The sequence below is a fragment of the Sycon ciliatum genome, chromosome 1 (genome assembly GCF_964019385.1).
Source record: "Sycon ciliatum chromosome 1, ocSycCili1.1, whole genome shotgun sequence".
In the NCBI taxonomy this organism is placed as follows: Eukaryota; Metazoa; Porifera; class Calcarea; order Leucosolenida; family Sycettidae; genus Sycon; species Sycon ciliatum.
The window spans coordinates 28,688,750-28,704,432 of record NC_088643.1 but is presented as its reverse complement, the minus strand read 5'-3'; positions in this window follow the sequence as shown (position 1 = coordinate 28,704,432).

Below are 15,683 nucleotides of genomic sequence, written 5' to 3'. Positions count from 1 at the left end.
ATTATTATTATTATTATTATTATTATTATTATTATTATTATTATTATTATTATTATTATTATTATTATTATTATTATTATTATTATTATTATTATTATTATTATTATTATTACGAACTTAGAAGTTGCGACTTCGGCGGTATTAGTCATGAAGTTGATTGTTCCAACTAGGAACACACGTGTGTTCCTAGTTGGAACAATCAACTTCATGACTAATACCGCCGAAGTCGCAACTTCTAAGTTCGTATTGTTGTCCCTCACGCGGACGTGCGACTAGTTGTTGGAGGTGACAGCGTTGCGAATAGCTATACTGGCTCTCAACGTCTGTTTATCACAACTCCATGAGCGACTCTGACTCACGCTGCTACCTAGAGCTTCACGAGGTGTTTGTCGCGCTGGAAACAAAGCGTCTCTGTAAGTTTGTATCCCTGGTGATGGTTTGGCCTGGAGAGCAGTATATAAGTGGTGCTTTTCAGGCACAATCTTCCTCAGCCTACTCAAGCTCAACTGATGAGGGGTGAATTCCCCGAAACACCGTGTATTGAGCAGGGAGTGGTGCTTTCTTGCAGGTTTGCCGAGTGGAAGGGGCGACGTGCTCCTCGTGTGCTCCGGATGGCAGTCGTGAGTCACTCAAGTGTCAAGTTCGGCAAGAAGCGTGTGTTCCTAGTTGGAAAAATCAACTTCATTATTATTATTATTATTATTATTATTATTATTATTATTATTATTATTATTATTATTATTATTATTATTATTATTATTATTATTATTATTATTATTATTATTATTATTATTATTATTATTATTATTATTATTATTATTATTATTATTATTTTTTTTTTAAAGAGGTCGGAGGCGGATAATACTTTAAAACGAAGGTAAGTTATGGGTCGCAAAATATCCACGCAAACACACATCCAGTCATAATAAGGCACTTGTCATAAGTATCCGAACGTTTTCGGTCCCTTCTCATCAAGGATTATACAGGGAATGGCTCAAGCTGTAAAGACTAAAACTTATATAGCGTAAAGATAATTAGATAACAACACTCGTAACAAGGTGGAAAATTATCAAGTTTAGCACGACACAAAACTCGAAGGAAAATAATAATAGTGACAACAACATAGTGAGCAAATTAAGTTACATTGTTACCACCTCGACGAGGAGTAACACCAAACAATTGTAGCGACAACACATTTTCTTTCTGTACGCAAAGTTCAGGATCTAACTTACGGATATACAAAGCTTCCAACACAGCCAAATGTAACGCACATCTACCACGTGACAATATTGAGAAAACATTATCACTGTACAACTCACGACAATTGGTACGGGTTGACAGATGTTGCTTAATTGACGAAGTGCGATTCTTAGCTCCATTGGGTGTTGTCTCCTCCAATGTCCCGAAGGATGTTCTACCTACCCTTAGTAAAAGTAACCTTATCTATTTCTTTCAATGCCGACAATGTGAAGATCGGTATGTAGGTAGAACCCTTCAGCACCTGGGCGCACGCATTCGTCAACATGTGCCGTTAAGTTGTGTTCCGCTTGATGCGCGCGATTGTCGTCCTCGCCGTGGTCGTCCTCCAAAATGTGCTGCCCAGTCCATCGGTGGATCTTCCTCTTCCCGTGAAGATGTGACTGCATGCCCGTCCTCCTCTGCGTGTGTAGGACACGGGCCAGCTGAGAACAGCATAAAAGATGGTGAAAGACCCACACGTAAACCACCGAAACTGACAAAGGATCTGTCGGCGTCGGAAAGGGTGACGAGAAGCCAAGTGAAAATACGGACCGATGAGGACGAACGTACAACGACAACGGAAGTGACAACAACAGTCAATATTCGAAAACGTGGTAGACCGCGAAAGCTAACCTCAATATCGGACACCGGACAAGTTGGAGTAAGAAGCTCAATAGAAATCCGCAATGGAGGAGACGTAACGGAAAGGACACCGGGTATCGCGCACCCAACGGTTAGTGTCAAGAAACGTGGAAGGCCGCGGAAACGCGAAGAGACAGATAGTGGTGATGCCACGAAGAGGCGAGATGACGGGACATTGGAGGAGACAACACCCAATGGAGCTAAGAATCGCACTTCGTCAATTAAGCAACATCTGTCAACCCGTACCAATTGTCGTGAGTTGTACAGTGATAATGTTTTCTCAATATTGTCACGTGGTAGATGTGCGTTACATTTGGCTGTGTTGGAAGCTTTGTATATCCGTAAGTTAGATCCTGAACTTTGCGTACAGAAAGAAAATGTGTTGTCGCTACAATTGTTTGGTGTTACTCCTCGTCGAGGTGGTAACAATGTAACTTAATTTGCTCACTATGTTGTTGTCACTATTATTATTTTCCTTCGAGTTTTGTGTCGTGCTAAACTTGATAATTTTCCACCTTGTTACGAGTGTTGTTATCTAATTATCTCTACGCTATATAAGTTTTAGTCTTTACAGCTTGAGCCATTCCCTGTATAATCCTTGATGAGAAGGGACCGAAAACGTTCGGATACTTATGACAAGTGCCTTATTATGACTGGATGTGTGTTTGCGTGGATATTTTGCGACCCATAACTTACCTTCGTTTTAAAGTATTATTATTATTATTATTATTATTATTATTATTATTATTATTATTATTATTATTATTATTATTATTATTATTATTATTATTATTATTATTTTGACTGGTTTGAGGGAAAGAGACAAACGGGAAAAGTCTGAAGAAAAAATTGACTGTCACCACCAGGACTCGAACCAGGCATTACTATTATTATTATTACCAGTTAATATTTTATGACTTGGGGCTCCCCGCGTACTAGTTTGTACGTGAAGTGTGTGGGTTACAGTGAGGGCTGCGTCCCACCCGCCTGTGTGGATTCACAGGAAGTGTGATGTACGAAGTCTGAAGAAAACGTTGAACGGTCTCTGCCTGGATGACGACTACACCATAGCTCAGTGGTTAGAGCATCGCTGGCTACAAGCGAGGGTCCCTGGTTCGAGTCCTGGTGGTGACAGTCAATTTTTTCTTCAGACTTTTCCCGTTTGTCTCTTTCCCTCAAACCAGTTAATATTTTATGACTTGGGGCTCCCCGCGTACTAGTTTGTACGTGAAGTGTGTGGGTTACAGTGAGGGCTGCGTCCCACCCGCCTGTGTGGATTCACAGGAAGTGTGAGTTACGGAGTCTGAAGAAAACGTTGAACGGTCTCTGCCTGGATGACGACTACACCATAGCTCAGTGGTTAGAGCATCGCTGGCTACAAGCGAGGGTCCCTGGTTCGAGTCCTGGTGGTGACAGTCAATTTTTTCTTCAGACTTTTCCCGTTTGTCTCTTTCCCTCAAACCAGTTAATATTATTATTATTATTATTATTATTATTTTAAAACGAAGGTAAGTTATGGGTCGCAAATATCCACGCAAACACACATCCAGTCATAATAAGGCACTTGTCATAAGTATCCGAACGTTTTCGGTCCCTTCTCATCAAGGATTATACAGGGAATGGCTCAAGCTGGAAAGACTAAAACTTATATAGCGTAAAGATATTTAGATAACAACACTCGTGACAAGGTGGAAAATTATCAAGTTTAGCACGACACAAAACTCGAAGGAAAATAATAATAGTGACAACTACATAGTGAGCAAATTAAGTTACATTGTTACCACCTCGACGTGGAGTAACACCAAACAATTGTAGCGACAACACATTTTCTTTCTGTACGCAAAGTTCAGGATCTAACTTACGGATATACAAAGCTTCTAACACAGCCAAATGTAACGCACATCTACCACGTGACAATATTGAGAAAACATTATCACTGTACAACTCACGACAATTGGTACGGGCTGACAGATGTTGCTTGATTGACGAAGTGCGATTCTTAGCTCCATTGGGTGTTGTCTCCTCCAATGTCCCGTCATCTCGCCTCTTCGTGGCATCACCACTATCTGTCTCTTCGCGTTTCCGCGGCCTTCCACGTTTCTTGACACTAACCGTTGGGTGCGCGATACCCGGTGTCCTTTCCGTTACGTCTCCTCCATTGCGGATTTCTATTGAGCTTCTTACTCCAACTTGTCCGGTGTCCGATATTGAGGTTAGTTTTCGCGGTCTACCACGTTTTCGAATATTGACTGTTGTTGTCACTTCCGTTGTCGTTGTACGTTCGTCTTTCATCATTTTTCGTATTTCATCATTTTCTTTCGTTCGAAAGAAAATGTGTTGTCGCTACAATTGTTTGGTGTTACTCCTCGTCGAGGTGGTAACAATGTAACTTAATTTGCTCACTATGTAGTTGTCACTATTATTTTTTTCCTTCGAGTTTTGTGTCGTGCTAAACTTGATAATTTTCCACCTTGTCACGAGTGTTGTTATCTAATTATCTTTACGCTATATAAGTTTTAGTCTTTCCAGCTTGAGCCATTCCCTGTATAATCCTTGATGAGAAGGGACCGAAAACGTTCGGATACTTATGACAAGTGCCTTATTATGACTGGATGTGTGTTTGCGTGGATATTTGCGACCCATAACTTACCTTCGTTTTAAAGTATTATCCGCCTCCGACCTCTTTAAAAAAATTATTATTATTATTATTATTATACTTATTATGTAAGCTACATGTACTTGTCATTTACTTGAATGTTCCTTGAACTTATGGTTGATACATATGGTGGTAAAGACACACCTGGCAATAGGGTGGTAAACACACGCCTGCCAACACACGCTCTCTAGGCTGCAAAGTTTGGCACAGAGCTCTCCTTCTCACTACCACCACCATCAGTTCGTGCCTGGCGCCTAGTCGATGCATGGTTGGCGGTATCCGACATAGCAGGCCGGTACATCAAGTAGCGCAGGGCACATAGAAGATGACACAGCAACGACATAGCTCGATTGCGACGTACATTTCGTCCCCGCTGGACTCACCAGGCAATCTTCTTCTTGGATGTCTTCATACGGAGCTTGACTTAGGAGAATGAAATTGAAGACACCACTGCAGCTGTACTTATGGTTGATGAAATATGGTGGTAAAGACACACCTGGCAATATGGCGGTAAACACACGCCTGCCCACACACGCTCTCTAGGCTGCAAAGTTCTGGCACAGAGCTCTCCTTCTCACCACCAGCACCATCAGTTCGCGCCTGGCGCCTAGTTGATGCATGGTTGGTGGTATCCGACATAGCAGGCTGGTACATCAAGTAGCGCATGTCACCGCCAACCATGCATAAACTAGGCGCCAAGCGCGAATTGATGGTGGTGGTGGTGAGAAGGAGAGCTCTGTGCCAGAACGTTGCAGCCTAGAGAGCGTGCGTACGTGGGCAGGCGCGTGTTTACAGCCATGTTGCCAGGTGTGTGATTACCACCACATTTATCAACCATAAGTACAGCTGCAGTGGTGTCGTCAATTTCATTGTTCCTTAAAACTGTTTCGAGAAAACGTCGCGAAAAGTTTCCATGGAGATAAGAATGATACCAAAGCAATGAATAGAGTGAGCTGCACACTCAGTACAAACAATTAACAAAACCCACCCGTCATGTACATGATTGTACTGTGTATGTTGCACTATGTTCCTTGAAGTTGTACTGAGTGCACTACTGGCTATTCATTTCTTTGGTATCATTCTTATCTCAACGGCACTTGAACTTTTCTCTAATAATGTGTATACACAGGAACAAGCCAGATACCGGGTGAGGACACGTGCCACGAGCCCAAAGTGAGTTCATGGTACACCAAGGGCAGTTGGGTGATGATGCCTTGGAGCAACAAAACATCAGTGACATTCCAAGCTACGAATAAATAACTTGAAAATCGCAGTCCCTTACACTGCCACTAATGCACTGATTATATTAAAGATTCAACAGTTAGAAACAGGCAACTGCCGATAGCAGATCTGTATGAAGTTAGAAATGGGAAATGCTAGGCTATGACAATGACCTCTAACTAGTCCAAGCATGTAGCCATACGAAAAAAGGGATGTGCATGATCTGGCAAAAGACTACAGTCATGTAAATTGACTCAACAAGCCGAGGCTGGTTATCATAACTAGACAGCACATGTAGTATGCTGTACTGGAGACAAAGAGGACCAAGGTAGTAAATTGCACCATGCACCTCTAACAGAAACAGAGCACGGATTCGTAGAATAATTGTAAAACTTTGTACAGTATCGCAATCAAGGGAGAAAATATTAACTTTTCTCTGCCCCCTGTGAGAGTGGAATTTGATTCCAGAAATACAAGGCACATTAATTATTGGCAGGATAAATAATAAAACATGGCTACCTATCATCCTCGGCGAGAAACAAATCGAGAGCCACACTTGATGCAAGATATTGCGGACTTCTCCTCCTTGCGGGGTATATACCAGCAATGGCCACAGCGTACATGGTACTTCTTATATCGAATTCCGCATGCATTGCACAAAGGTGTGCCATCTTCAGCATCTCTCCAAAGCGGTGTTTTCCGTGTTGCACACGAAGCACACTCTTTGATGGTGGGGGTGGGGGTGGTGGTGATGGCGGCGGTAGTGCTGGGAGTGGAGGTGGTAATGGCTATGGGTTGGTTTGCTGGAAATCTGGGTTGTGAAATTACGACTGTCACACGGTGGCGGGGTGCAATGAACGGTGGGACATAGGGTGGACTAGAAGAGTCGTTACTGCTCTCCGGACTCCCAGTATCACTGCTATCATCTGATCTGAAGTAACGACAGCGATGTCGCCTTGGACGTAGGCAGATGCCAAGTGGTTTTGCCGGAGGTTGCAGTATGTTGACAAAGCTGTGCTCAATTTTCAATTCCGGTACGGCAGTGTTAAAAGCAGGTTGTTCCATGCGAAATGTCAGTGAAAGACCAGAAAAACTCGGATCAACAAGAGGAGGTGATTTCGTCGGGCAACCTTGCTTCCGGCGGTGGCGGTGGCTGATGCCATTGGCTTGTGGCACCCTGTGCACAATAACAGGTGAAAAACAAACATACATGTTGATCTGAGTTTTCTGGTCTTTCACGAACATTTCGCATGGATCAACCTGCTTGTAACACTGTCGTACCGGAACTGAAAATTGAACACAGCGTTGTCAACATTCTGCAACCTCCGGCAAAACCACTTGGCATCCGTGCCTACGCCCAGGGCGACATCGCTGTCGTTACTTCAGATCAGATGATAGCAGTGATACTGGGAGTCCGGAGAGCAGTAACGACTCTTCTAGTCCACCCGATGTCCCACCGTTCATTGCACCCGCCACCGTGTGACAGTCGTGATTTCACAACCCAGATTTCCAGCAAACCAACCCATAGCCATTACCACCTCCACTCCCAGCACTACCGCCGCCATCACCACCACCCCCACCCCCACCATCAAAGAGTGTGCTTCGTGTGCAACACGGAAAACACCGCTTTGGAGAGATGCTGAAGATGGCACACCTTTGTGCAATGCATGCGGAATTCGATATAAGAAGTACCATGTACGCTGTGGCCATTGCTGGTATATACCCCGCAAGGAGGAGAAGTCCGCAATATCTTGCATCAAGTGTGGCTCTCGATTTGTTTCTCGCCGAGGATGATAGGTAGCCATGTTTTATTATTTATCCTGCCAATAATTAATGTGCCTTGTATTTCTGGAATCAAATTCCACTCTCACAGGGGGCAGAGAAAAGTTAATATTTTCTCCCTTGATTGCAATCCTGTACAAAGTTTTACAATTATTCTACGAATCCGTGCTCTGTTTCTGTTAGAGGTGCATGGTGCAATTTACTACCTTGGTCCTCTTTGTCTCCAGTACAGCATACTACATGTGCTGTCTAGTTATGACAACCAGCCTCGGCTTGTTGAGTCAATTTACATGACTGTAGTCTTTTGCCAGATCATGCACATCCCTTTTTTCGTATGGCTACATGCTTGGACTAGTTAGAGGTCATTGTCATAGCCTAGCATTTCCCATTTCTAACTTCATACAGATCTGCTATGGGCAGTTGCCTGTTTCTAACTGTTGAATCTTTAATATAATCAGTGCATTAGTGGCAGTGTAAGGGACTGCGATTTTCAAGTTATTTATTCGTAGCTTGGAATGTCACTGATGTTTTGTTGCTCCAAGGCATCATCACGTTTTCACAGGGGGCACGCAAACAGAGTGGGGGGGGGGGGGCTGCACCCCCCCCCCCCCTTAGGCTAGAATACTGGACATGTCATGCAAAATGTGTTCTAAGTGGTTAGTTGAGAGGCTGCCAGGACTAGCCCTTTCCCAAAGATGCTCTCCACTTTTTTCACAACTTTTCGTTGTTAAGAAGAGGTTGGTGCGACTTCGGCAATAGTAGGGGAAGAGTGTGTTGCTCCCTACATGGGAGCTCGCGGTTTTCCTGCCGACTTGAATTCTCACTTGACTTGATTTTCGTTGTTGAGGAGGAAATCGCACCTTTCGCATTTTTCTTAATTTTCGCGGAAGTATTTCGCAACTTTTCCGCAACTTTCGCCCCATGGCATGGGGTCAAAAGGTCACGTCACAGACTACATGTTGGACAAATGCCTATTCACTCATTTCCCGCCTGCCCGTTCACTTCATACCAATTTCAGAGAAACAGTAGATCAACGTTAGTTACGATAATGTGCATTCCCTTTTCCGTGCACTGGAATGATGTAGGATACATGTAGGCTTTCCCCAAATCAGCCCGTTTTTTCGCCTATTCGGCGTTTGCTAAGCTCAAAAATACATCAGATTTGGCTGCAAAATCAGCTGATTGTTCAAAAATCGGCTGCAAAATTGGAATATATTGGAAAATCGGCTAAAAGAACTGGTGAGATATTGGAAGATTTGGTAGATTTTCGGCGATTCTCAAAGAAACCCTCCAAAATCGGCGAAAGGCTTAGCGATTTTTCAATAAGTCTTGTTTTGGGCGAATTTTTCGGCCGGCCGATTTGGGGATCTACTGGTAACGATCTTCCTAATAGCTAATGTTTGTTTGAGAGGAGGTCAAAGGACACGATTCACACGACCTCAACACACTAGTACTACAAGTACTGAGGTAGAGAGCTCGAGCGGTCATGCTTGCAGCAACATCATTTGTTCGTAAACGCACTTTGCAACAACATTTGGTAGATTTTCGGCGATTCTCAACGGAACCCTCCAAAATCGGCGAAATGCTTAGCGAATTTTCGATTAGTCTCATTTTCGGCGTATTTTTCGGCCGTCCGATTTGGGGAAAACCTTTAGGCACCCAAGATGGCAGAGGTCGTATCTGTTCACGGGGGAGACAGATGAATCCCGGGACATACCTCCCTGGGGCCTAATAAATTACAACTCCGAGGAGAGGGCAACTTTGTCTAATTGTTGTTGTTTTATTTAGAACAAAGAGGAAGAAATGTTTCATGCGCATGCGTATATCTGGTGAGGGAGCTGAGGTCATGCAGCCGCTCGGAGGTCGCTACAGTACTCCCCCACCAGAGAACAAGCGGAGTGCAGAGAACGAAAGAGAAAAAATATGATACATGGTGAGAGCGCTGTGTGTATGAAATTTGTTACCAACGTGGCACGAAGGCCGAAACAAAAATCAGAAAAGCAGGAAGCGGATAGAGAGATGCATGACAGAGGCGGGTTAACGTGTCAGAGGTGTGTTAACGTGACAGAGGTGGACAGCATGTCAGAGGCAGAAAGAAAGAAAAGAGGAAACGTACGCATGACAGAGGAGTGTTATCGTGTCAGAGGCGGAAAGAAAGGAAATGTACGTGTGACAGAGGAGTATTATCATGTCAGAGGCGGCTGCATGTTGCAGGCTTGGCGGGATACCAGCAGGAGCGCTGCACTGGGGCGAGGCGTGCCGAGTGAGGCGGGGACAGATGGAGGCGAGCGCAGCTCCATGGGGTCCGGTGCCGGGCGTGTGCCTGCGTGCGTGCACAGTGAGTGAGCTGGTACGACGGGTGGAGGTGGCCAATTTCCAGCTTCAGGCCAGGACGAATACGGACGACGACGACTGGACGATGGGCCGTGGTAGGATAGCGGGGTATCCAGGTGGGAGGGTGGCAGGGGCCACAGCAGCTTCGAGGCGGATCCAGTGATGGTGAGGCTCAAGTTTTACGTCAACAGCCGGCGATTGACGGGCAGCCAGAATGTGGTGCACACAGGAACAGACTGTGTCGAAAACCAGTGATGGCTGGCAGGCTGACGGGCGGAAACAGCATGACGACGGATGGCGGCGGCAGGAGGGCGTAGTCCGCAGCAGCTCCAGGTGTGCCGAGGGTGGGTGGGCGGCGAGAGGCACCACAAATTCCCAAATCCGGAAAGTCAAAAACTACAAATACTCCGCGAGCGCAGCGTCAGGGGTCACCAATTTAGGCACCCAAGATGGCAGAGGTCGTATCTGTTCACGGGGGAGACAGATGAATCCCGGGACATACCACCCTGGGGCCTGATAATTTACAACTCCGAGGAGAGGGCAACTTTGTCTAATTGTTGTTTTTTTATTTAGAACAAAGAGGAAGACATGTTTCATGCGCATGCGTATATCTGGTGAGGGAGCTGACGTCATGCAGCGAGGTCGCTACAAACCTAGATACATGCAACAGGCTACTGGCACTGTGTAAAGTTGTGGTTCACAGCAGGAAGGGGTATACAAGTGTGCTGTCGCAGCACTTCTGCTATTTCTGTTCCTTTTTGGGTGTTTTTTTGCACAAGAACTCTCCAATTTTAAGTTTGATGTTAGCAACTTTTTGAGCTTTTTCTGAAAATATGGATGCGATTTCAGCAACTTGCACTTGTTTTGGCATGGTTGCAAAAAGCATAAGTTGCGAAAAATTGTGGCATCTTTGGGAAAGGGAACCCTTTTAACAAAACAGCAAAGCTAGCTGTGGAAAATTGGGTCCACAAATAGCACTCCCTGATAGAAACCCGCTCAGCTTATGCGAGTCATCAGCATGATCATGGAGAATATCTGGATCGCCCTCACTCCAACCTTCAGTGTAGGTAGTACGAAACTTGTACCAGGAACATTCGGTTTCCATCGTCGGAGCCCATATCATCATTACAGCGTGCAACTCTGCATATTATTATGCAGAGTTGCACGCTGTTGCCAGTCTTGGGAGCTTTCCTCCGTTGTGATAATACATACATACATACATACATACAATACAATACATACATACATACATACATACATACATACATACATAGGAAAGTACTGTAAGCAGCCCTGTACTTCTGTAGGTCTACTGGGATTGATCGAAATTCAGCATACTTTTCGGATTGTTCATCACTACTGTTCTTCAAATCGCCCCTTTTCAACCGGAGCGGTAATACCACTACTTACTAGTCTGTCCCCGGGGAAAATCGCGATTCCGCGGCCGCGTTTTCCGCGTTTTTTGCGATTTTTTAAAAGACCGCGTTTTCCCGCGTTTTTTTGAACTTTTTTGTTGCACTATACGTACACACAGTGCACTGTTCGGTCAGCAACGTCTCATCGTGGCGGCTTTGTACTCAAAAAGAGTCAAATATGACGAGTGCTTACACTAGAGACTTGTAATGATTGATTTCACTACATACTCACTGAGAATTGCCTCATATGAACTGCAAACTTGCCGCATCATAAAATATTCACCGCATATTTACCGCAAATTCACCGCAAATTATGCCACATTATGCCGCGTTTTTTCCCGCGTTTTGCGATTTTCCCAGGGACAGACTAGTATTATACCGGTAGATGACGTGTAACACTGACAGGCTCCCACTCATGGTGCCACACCAGCAATAAGTACCAGAATGAAGTAGTTTAGAACATGTAAGGACGATCATGTCATCGCCTGAATCAAGCAAATAACGAAAAACCATGCTAATCGGCAAGGCGACTTGATCGTCGGCCTTACAACTGCAAGATTGTCGAGAGTCAAAAGCAACATTAAATTTTGTTTTGCTGCCCTGAAGAAAGAATCAATAGACCAAGCAAGTAAGTAAGTAACACTACAGTAGTTGGTTCCACTCACCGTCCATTTCCCGGACAAGTGCCTGCTGCCGATTGCGAAGAAGGTCGACTAGTCAAATCCTCGAAATCGTGCCGGCTGAAAGCACGCGCAAACTGCCGCTCTGCCATCTTTTTCCGGGTCCCTTGTGCTGTTTCGCTGCGCTGCATGAAGGAAATAAGACTACGATCAGATCCGCTTATAACGGGACGTTCCGCGAGAAGGCGCACATAGTGGTGTGAAAGACATGTGCGCATGGTTTTCTGAAGTCGCACCTAGGCTAGAGCCTAGTAACCCCTGAACACACCGTAGTCATTTTCTTACTTGTAGACGCTACTCCATCCGTAGCCTAGCCTGTCGCTGGGTAAACCAGCGTCGCACCTTTTTCCGATACAACAAAACGCAACGGCAACAACCCCTCCCCAGTTGTTATTATATTCACCTTCCAATGGGAGCAGAAAAGGAGGAGGGGGGAGGGGGGATATAGCCAGACATTGCACATTGCAGCAAACTGTAGTGTAGATCAGGGAGTCGTAAAAGGCGTTTACGACTCCCTGGTGTAGATCTACCAAAACAGATCAAAATCACTTTGCTTTCTTGGCACTTCTTGAGTCTGCTGAGCGAGCCTCCATGCCGATCGCAGGCGCGCGCCCTACATTCGTCTTTTCACCTTCCGGTAGACGTTGACTGTGATCATGTGATAGGGCGGAAAGCTTACTGAAGCCGAGTGAACGTCTACCGCAAGGTCGCACTTGTTCCACCCTACAACCTGTCCCCGGGGAAAATTGCGATTCCGCGGCCGCGCTTTTTTCCGCGTTTTTTGCGATTTTTTAAAAGACCGCGTTTTCCGCGATTTTCCCGCGTTTTTTGAACTTTTTGTTGCACTACACGTACACACAGTGCACTTTTCGGTCAGCAACGTCTCATCGTGGCGGCTTTTTACTCAAATAATGGGTGCTTTATACACCAGAGACTTGTAACTGATTGATTTCACTACATACTCACTGAAAATTGCCGCATTCACCGCATATTTACCGCATATTTACCGCAAATTCACCGCAAATTATGCCATATTATGCCGCGTTTTTCCCCGCGTTTTTTGCGATTTTTTTCCGCAATTTTCCCCGGGGACAGTACAACTAAGTAATTTAGTTACTTTACAAGTAGACCTACACAAGTCGTACAATCATTCATAGGGTAGCACGGTGCAATGATAATGGTCACTACTACCACGGTAGTAGACCCAGGTGCTCGAAGTCCGTACACTTTTACAGTGTGTGTTTGCCGAGCTGAAACCCACACTAGCAATGATCACTTGCCAGAATCCTGCTCGTGGATGGAAGGTATCTTGTTCAAGTAAGTTTGTTCTGAGGCCAGGCTCGATTGAACCAGGCCATCTTTCGATCCGATCTGTTCCTCTGGAGATCGCTGATTTTTCATATCAAATTTTTGTGTCGCAGAGGGTACTCTAAGTCCGTACTGATCAGAGGTGACTCGAAATACACACATATTTCTGCTAATTGCTAACTTGCAATCCCTCGGTTACGACGAAAGCACCGAAGGGATATGTTTGGGATGTGCCTCCACCAGTATTTCTTGCAAAAGCGTAGTTTGTTGCCGAAATGCAAGCTGTTTTTAGTCGGCTCAGAGAAGAAGCAGCTGCGCTGTGAAAACCGCGGGAAAACAGTGGTGGAGATGCCAGGAGTGTCAACCTTTCTGCAAGGATTGGTGGTTCTCTGTAAATTCTTCTCCTCTGGCCATTGTCAGCTCTAAGCTGGCTCTTGATGATTGAGTGAAGGTCTATTTGACGCTGTGTCCGTTCGAAATCGGCAAAGTTGATTTTTGCATGAAATGTAACCCAATTTGTATTTCGTACGGACACTCGAAAACCCACTCGCGTGGTATGGGACTTCTGCTTATCGTAGATCCCTGAAAATTGCTACGCGAGGAGAACATATGCCACACTGTCCCCTCCATAGAATATTTGAGTCGAATACAATAACAGAAGCGCTGACCGAATGCACTCTACGACAGGACTTTGAGCTGGGCAATGCCATTGCGCGCGTCCGGCAGGCAAAGGCGCAGGCCAGATCCGATACCCGGGATAGTGCTCGAGCTGATGCTTTGCTCCTCCGCTCATCGGTGTCGGCGGACATGCAGAGAACCCTGGATTTGGCAGCGGAAAAAGGCGCCTCCAGCTGGCTCACCTGCAGACCTCTTCGCTGTCACCGCTTCAACCTCACGAAAGGAGAGTTTCGCGACGCTGTGTGCCTGCGGTACAACTGGCTACCTCCCCGACTTCCGACATCCTGTCAATGCGGGAAGGAATTCTCCGTGTCCCATGCCCTGTCATGTTCCCTAGGGGGCTTCCCAACCCTCCGGCATAATGAGATCCGGGACCTAACCGCCAGGACATTGAAGCAAGTCGCCCATCAAGTTGCTGTGGAGCCCCACCTTCAACCACTGACAGGGGAACAGCTACGGTACCGGTCTGCCAACACCGATGACCAAGCCCGGCTAGATGTGGCAGCAAGTGGCATTTGGGGTGGGCGATTCGAGCGCACCTTTGTTGATGTTCGGGTGTTCAACCCACATGCGTCCTCGAATCGCTCCAACTCGATTGCCGCTTGCTATGTCAAACATGAGCGGGAGAAGAAGAGGGCATATGAGCAGCGGGTGCGCAATATCGAACATGCCTCCTTCGTCCCAGCCGTCCTGTCCACCACTGGGGGCATGAGCAGATGCGCCACTGCATTCTACAAGAGAATTGCTAGTCTGCTAGCTGAGAAGACCGCCGAGCCCTACAGCAACGTGATGGCCAACCTCCGCTGCCGCTTGAGCTTTGCATTATCGCGTGCCAGCGTCATGTGCCTCCGTGGGGCTCGCAGCACATTCACAGCTCACCTCACTGCTGATCCTGTCTCTGCTGAGGTTGTTGTTGCAGAAGCTGGCGTTGCCCGTTTTTGAAATTATGGGCATGTGTTTCTGTGGAGAAGGCGGAGAGCCGGAACGCAAACAATAATTATTACTTTATCATTTTATTAGTGCAATTAGGAGTATAATCGATGCAGACATGGCCAGACAACAACGAGTTCATGGAATTTTTAAGGATTTTTTATGTTATTCAAAATCGATTTTCGTGTTCCGCTCATCAGTGAATAGTATCGGAACTGAGGGTACTGTGTACAAAATAGAACATTTTATAACAGCATAATTAATTAAAAGTGTGAACAACAAAGGAAGTGCTACAGCATTACATAATAGGTGTCAAACATAGTGCTAACGTATATAACTGAGTGCAGCCACAAAGCAAGAAGTGATACAGTGCAACATGACACAACATTTACATCATTTCACCTCGGCAGTTGCCCTTGCCTCCACCTGAGCCACCCCCTTTACCTTTGGTGACTACCGAGACGGTGGTCCCCCCCGTCCTGGGATCCACGGTGCCGACTGTGTCTGGACAGAGAGGGAGATCATCGACAAACCAAAATGAAACCAATATCCTCACTCATAGACCCAGAAGAAGCACAGCAAACTATTCACTTGAAATTTATGCACGGAATGGACTTGGCCCACGCAAAATGGACAATGGAAATGGGTGTGCAGTAGCAGAGAACCCAGCAACGGTGACGCGGAGCAGCGGTCAAACGACTTGTGATGCTGGTGGAGATGATGGAGCCATGTTGGAGGCTGATAAGGAGTGCAGTGAGACTGAGCATCAAACGGATGATGAGGAAGTGACTGATGATG